General features: G+C 29.8%; 1 long non-coding RNA gene across 1 annotated transcript in view; it reads left to right on the top strand.

Moving 5' to 3' along the window:
- LOC117124870 overlaps positions 1-3,229 on the top strand; it is a 14,856-nt gene extending 11,627 nt beyond the window's left edge. The window contains exons 2-3 of the long non-coding RNA XR_004448034.1: positions 1,315-1,406; positions 2,102-3,229. This is a non-coding gene — a long non-coding RNA (uncharacterized LOC117124870). The remainder of the gene's footprint in view (positions 1-1,314; positions 1,407-2,101) is intronic.
- Positions 3,230-7,064: the final 3,835 nt, after the last annotated feature.

Genomic DNA, 7,064 nt, shown 5'->3' with positions numbered 1-7,064 from the left:
TACTATAATAATACAGTATATATAAATAAATATATATATGTATAAATATATATATATATATATATATACAAATAAATATATAAAAAAATATATCAACTTATTAATATATATAAATATATATATGAATATATATATATAAATATATGTATAAATATATAAATAAATATATGAACATATTAATATATATATAAATAAATATACAAACAAAATATAAAAATAATTTAAAGAATTATATAAATAAATATATAAACATATAAATATATATAAATATATATAAATACATATACAAATAAATATATAAATAAATTTACAAAAAAACAAACAAATATATAAAGAAATATATGAATAAATATATAAATAATTACAGTATATAATATAAAACAATAATACATTATATATATAAATAAATAAATATATAAATATATATACACAAATAAGTATATAAAAATAAATATATAATAAATATATACATAGGCCTATATATATATAAATAAATATACAAATAAATATATATATATATGTATAAATATAAAAATATATAAAAAAATATATACAGTATATATAAAATAATATATATATATATATATATATATATAGATATATCAATAAATACAGTACATATATATAAATATATCTGTATGTATGTATCTGTATATCTGTATTATAACAACATCTCTATCAGCGCTGCATACTTCCGGATCGACATTCGAAAAAGTGTATGTACTGCGCATGACTGGACTACACAAGCAAAGCTTCCCGGTGAAAAAAAAGGATTTAAAATGTATGACTCGCATGGCTCGCTGGCTCGCATGGCTCGCGCATTGGCTCGCTGGCTCGCACTTTGTCACGACCCCTGTGGGCCTAGGCCTATGCCTAAGTGTATATTAAACTGCCAGGCATTAATGACAAATGTTCCTTTTCATAGTTTTAAATCAAGAACAAATCTGGGAATATCATGATGGATGAGGCAAAATGCACCTTGTCTGTCGCATGCTAGCGGCCCGGTTGTATTTGCCCTGGTACTGGCACATAGGCCTAGTCTAATTATTTTTACTAGTGATTCTTAGGCGTGACGTTTTTATATTTTTTCATGAGAAGTTGCTTGCTATAATATTACAGTTAAGATTTCTAAGTCTGACTTTCAGTGTCGGAACAGGTCACAATGTCATTCACCAGTTTGATTGTGCTGAATACTATTTTTGCATTGCCTGTATGACTGCTCATTTGTGGATTTTATATATTAATTGTTTATAAACTTTTCTTTAATATTTTTTGGTTGATGCCATTAATTGATAAATATATGTTTACTTTTAGTTACCAATAACCTGAGGGAAGAAAGTTAAAACAGCATTTAAGCAAGTCCACCGTTCTTCTGTAAAGGCACTCTGTATGCATTATTAAATACTGTAAGTCCTGGCTTTATCTTATTATTATTATACAATATTATGTCATTGTTTGTTAATTATTGAAATGGTGGGCTATCAGCACGATATGTTAACCTTGTATGTACTGTATGCGTATGTTTATCATTCCATAATGATCACTTCAAACAGTTTAATTACATCATATTTTCATTTATTATTTTCGTTATATTAACTAATACATTGATTTAGAATGGGAATTAAATGTTTTAAGAATGTCATGTTTCGCGCGCGGCTTCAGACAATTTATTGAAAAGTTTTAAATTACCATGTTAATTTTTAATTACCTTATATTATTTTTTCATAAATATTTCACATACACATGTTATTTTAATTATAAATGTGTTTACTCTAATCTGTTGAATTTGTTTATAGGACTAATATTCAGCAGGAATCAAATAATATTCAACAGGGGTGATCATACATACGTTTGTAATTAAATCTGTTGAGTTGGTGTTACCTTGGGACTTTATCAAACTTTATAACTGTTACATAACAAATGTTTTACTGAGGTATTGAAAAGAATATGTTTGGTTATGTCAAGTTTAACAGTAATGAAAAATCACTTCACTTCAGAAAACAATACTAAAATTCATCCTACATGTAGAAATATTAAGTATAAAAGCAAAGAAGGCCAACTGTAAATAAAATAGACACATTTTTGTGTTCACTCTTTACAGAAACTTGAGCAAGTTTGTAATGAAGAAGATGTAGTTGCCAGAAGAGATGACAACGATGAGGACGACAGCAATTATTATGTGAATGCGTTTGATTTGTAGCACATCCTCTTTATTGGTTCTGATACAACTTTCTACTCAGCAAATGGTTCCATTTTGACAGAACGGCTATGAATTTCCTCTGTCAAGGCTTGATTCAGAGACAGTGTAGCCATCTGCTTTTCTGAATATCCTAGATTTTTAAGTGTGCACTATGGAGTTTTTGTACACTGGGCCTCTTGTTTATTTTTGATATTTGTTTGAAATTTTTTTTAATCAATTGAACTTGCCCAATACTGAATAGATGATATGGAACTTGATCTTTTATTAACTGTACTTACAGAAATAGTATAGAATTGTCAGCACTTGACTCTAACTTGATTTTAGTTTATTTTTTTTTTTATATTGATTATTGTAAATCCTTTTGTCCTATATTAAAATGGAGCTTTTGCTAAACTACAGTATAACAAAGTACAGTACAGGACGCATTAAACATTAAAGTATAAACACATAACGCTACATAAGTGTAAGTAATTTTGTATTGTTATCCTCTTTTGTCCCGGAGCATCAAAGTTAACACGATGTAGTTGGAATCATACATGTGACCAGAGGCCGACCTAAGGATATCTACGGTTCAGTGTACAGCGTTTGTTCAAGTTTTGAAAACGCCTTGGAACACCGATCAAACTCAAAAAGTTTTACCGTTATTTTGATGTTTTTAAAAATAACTCTAGTTACATTGACTTTGGTATTGTAACACATTTTAAGAATGTTTTAAAAACGTTTAAAAATATTAAAATAACGTTATAATGACGTTTCTGAATGTTAAATTGAAACGTTATTAAAATGCTTTAAAAACTCCACATAAATACGTTTTTAAAACGTAATATTATAACGTTTTACAAACGTAATAAAAACCCTTTCGTAAACGTTTTTAAAACGTGATACAAGACCAAAGTCGATGTAACCAAGGTTAGTTTTACGTTATAATAACGTTTTTAAAACGTTACATTAAAACGTTATTAAAATGCTATCAAAACTCCACAAAATTATGTTTTCGAAATGTTTTAATAAAACGTTTTTTGAACCAAACTCATACGTTTTTATAACTTTTTTTTAACGTTAAATTGTTAGCTGGGATAAAATCAGAGGCCGTTCGTTTGAAATTGAAGAAATTCAAATAATATACTCAGAACAATGTTAAACTTCTTTTAATTAATCTATCACCATAAAATACATGCCCAGCTACATCATAATATTAAATAGCCTAGGCCCTGTTCTTTTGTTGCTGACGCCCGAAAATAACCTTATGCGTTTGGGCGATTAATTTTTTTTTTTTTTTCACCACTCCCCACCCCCTTCCCCACCCTAAATCCGCCTCTGCTATTTAAAATCACATCATTAAGATTGATCTAAATTGATTTAAATGTACTACATATTAACATACATTGTAGTCGATCTATAGCAAAAATGTTAATGTCCTGTTATTGGCAAACCCGTTTCTCTGATCTTTAATTAGAATGAATTAAGTGACATAGTTACGTAACACAAACTGGCGTTAAAACAAATCTATGAAAACTTTAATAAATACTTTTTATCTAAACTTTCTGAATTCGCCTCTGAATGATATTGTCGCAGTACTTAAAGCAATAACTCAAAGTATGTCGCTATCAGAATTATCTTTTTCATTCCCATATGCAACCTAACTCCAGAGTCTCTGCAACACTTGCTTGAAATTGGATGTGCTTTCCATAAAGAACACTGCAGCACCTAGGGCTATACAATTCAAGTGGGCAATAATAAATTAATTAAGTACAGTATTTAATTTATATTCAAAAGAAATTCAAAAGAGATAGAACCTCTACTAGAATGGAACATACACAAAGACACACAGTATCGTACAAACTTGCATTGAACTGTCTTAAACGAGGATAAACTTCATAAAAAAATATGTATTTCATCCGAGCAATTTAAATTATTAAATGTAACTGTTATCTTTTAAATAAACTCTCTTACCTCACATCACCTAAAGGGGGAACATAGATCAAGTGTTTAGTGCAAACAAAGGTACATGATTCAGGGGAGGATCCATGATTTGGAAGAGGGGGTTCAAAACGTTTCCAAAAATACCCAAAATGAAAGGGGGTCCGGGGGTCCTCCCCATGGAAAATTCCCCCCTTGAATTCGCCACTATGGGGAATCCTTTAACGCTCAGGTGACCTAGGGTTTTAAAACAAATACCGTATAGGCCTATACTCACGTATAGACGAGGCTTAAAATAGCAAATTACGATCGACAAAAAGGGGGTCGTCTTATACGCCCGACATTCAGATTTTAGATTTTTATATTCATGTTAGTCTTATGTGCGGATCGTCCGTAAATCTGGTTTTCTACTAGGCAAATTTATTCACGCGAATCCAAAGCGTCGGCTTATGCACATGCGCATTCACATTCCTATCGGAGTTTTTGAGAAGCGAAAAAATGCACAACCAATCAGAGCTCAGGAAGCGAGCCGACGCTTTGATTCGCGCGAATAAATTCGCCTAGTGGAAAACCAGCTTAACACGCAAACTTATTACTGCAATGAAGCAACTGAATGTTGTATCAATGAAAGCAATTTTAAATATGGGAAAATACGATTTTGGTGGTGAAGATTTAAAAACTCATAAAATGGTATTAATTGGAAGTATAACCTTGCATTTGGCTCCATTTATCCAGCTAGACGCAGTATACAGGACCACAAAAAAATTAGGAATTCCGACCATGAAACAGGGTGTCGTCTTATACCCCATACATACAAATATCAACCAAAAATCTTCTAAAACTACGCGAGTGTATACGGTATTATTACGGAACCGCTGAGGAAGTTCGTGTTCCCGTCACATATTTAACGGTTGGTTGTAACAATAAACTCGCAAGACTGCTCGCTACTACTAGATTCTACAAGTGCGTGGTTGGCTGGGTTGTTTTGGTCGGAAAGGAGAAATTTTCTCTGTGAATTGATTCTCGAACGAGATAAAGAAGGCTCTCTAATGACTCAAGCTACTGTATACCGTTTTTATATTTTTATTAAAACCAATTTCTTCTAATTTTAAATACGTTTCCCCTGATTTTGTGATAATTCGTTATCACGCAAGTGCTAAATTCGTGACACATTTATGATTTCGCATGTGTTTCTGCAAAATATGTTTCATCCAATATCACTTTGAAGTGATGCGTGACGGTTGGTAACTATGGCATAGATAACTGCCGGGCCCTAGGTAAAATTGGTAAAAATGCACCTGATCGGACATAGCGACAGAGCCTCTAGTGGGGTCTACTCAGGCGAAACTCTGAATGCTTATACATTCTGAGGTTTTTAAAAACAGATACGGTATACCCGTAGGAAAATAATGTATAGAATTTCTAAAGAAACAATTCTATAAAATTTCTACAGCTTTTCTATATGCTAATTCTATATGATTTTCTAAACCAGCTTTATAGAGTTTTAATAGATTTTCTACAAGGTCGCTAAAGATGTAGTTTTGATGTAGTTTAAATAGAAATCCTGAAGAACTCCGATAGAGTTCTATAGAGTTTTTTTAGAACCTCTAAAGAAATTTTGTAGAAAAAAGAAAACTCTAAGAAAAATTTATAGAATTTACTTAGAGTATTTGTATAGAAAAACAAAATTTTATAGAGTTTCTTTAGAAACATTTTTATTTTCTATAGAACTACAACAAACTTTTTTATATAGAATTTATATATAATTTTGAATAATCATATCGACTTTTATAGAATTCATCATACAATTCTATAGAAAGTTAGACGAATTATATAGAATAACTTATAGAAAATTACCATTATGAAAAAAATCTATAGAAAGTTGTCATAGAAAAATACACAGGTAAATTTTGAATTTCTGTTAAAAATTCTATAGAATTATTAGTATTTCCATAGAGATTATTTTATAGAAAAATATAAACATTCTAAAGAACACATATATAAAGTTATAGAATGTTTATAGAAATAAATCAGAATTCTATAGAGTTTCTATAGGTCGATTCTATGTAATTTTCTAAAAGCTAACCTATAGAGTTTCTGTAGAAAATCTATAGGAATTCAAATGATATCTTAATAGAATTCTATTAAAACTCTATATGGTTCTTTAGAAAGTTGATAGAAACTCTAAAGAATATTTTTAGAACATGAACAAAACAGTCATCTACTGTATAGAGTTTCTTTAGAACTTTATTTTGGTTTCTATAGATGTACAGAATTCCAACTTTCAAAAAACCTTTATAGAATTCATCATACAATTCTATAGAAAGTTAGACGAATTATATAGAATAACTTATAGAAAATTACCATTATGAAAAAAATCTATAGAAAGTTGATAGAATTTTCATAGAAAAATACACAGGTTTCTATAAAATGTCTACAAAATTTTGAATTTCTGTTAAAAATTCTATAGAATTATTAGTATTTCCATAGAGATTATTTTATAGAAAAATATAAACATTCTAAAGAATACATATATTAAGTTATAGAATGTTTATATAAATAAATCAGAAGTCTATAGAATTTCTGTCACACTTTGTGTTTCTATTATGTTAATCATCTTATTTATATGCTAATTACTTAATGCTTGGTTTGTGTTGTACGGTACTGGAATAAAGGCAGTTGAATGAATGAACCCAATGTGGAATATCGTGTTTCTTACATGGTGTCAGAATGGCGAAATTTACTGTATTGAATTAAGATGGAGTGCTTGAAATTTAAGCCGCCTTCGCCTTTTGATTTTGATGGCCCAAGTGTTTCAGCAGCTTGGAGGAGATGGAAGCAAAGATTTAACTTCTTTCTGAAAGCCACTGGCAGTTCACGTAAAAGTGGAGAAATAAAGGTAGCTATTTTGATTACTACTTTGGAAGGGCGTGGCCTTGATATC

This window comes from Anneissia japonica, unplaced genomic scaffold, assembly GCF_011630105.1.
Source record: "Anneissia japonica isolate Jap-2015-1 unplaced genomic scaffold, ASM1163010v1 scaffold287995_len52489_cov100, whole genome shotgun sequence".
Classification (NCBI taxonomy): domain Eukaryota; kingdom Metazoa; phylum Echinodermata; class Crinoidea; order Comatulida; family Comatulidae; genus Anneissia; species Anneissia japonica.
The sequence above is the reverse complement of the archived record's forward strand: the minus strand, read 5'-3'. Positions and strand labels throughout refer to the sequence as shown.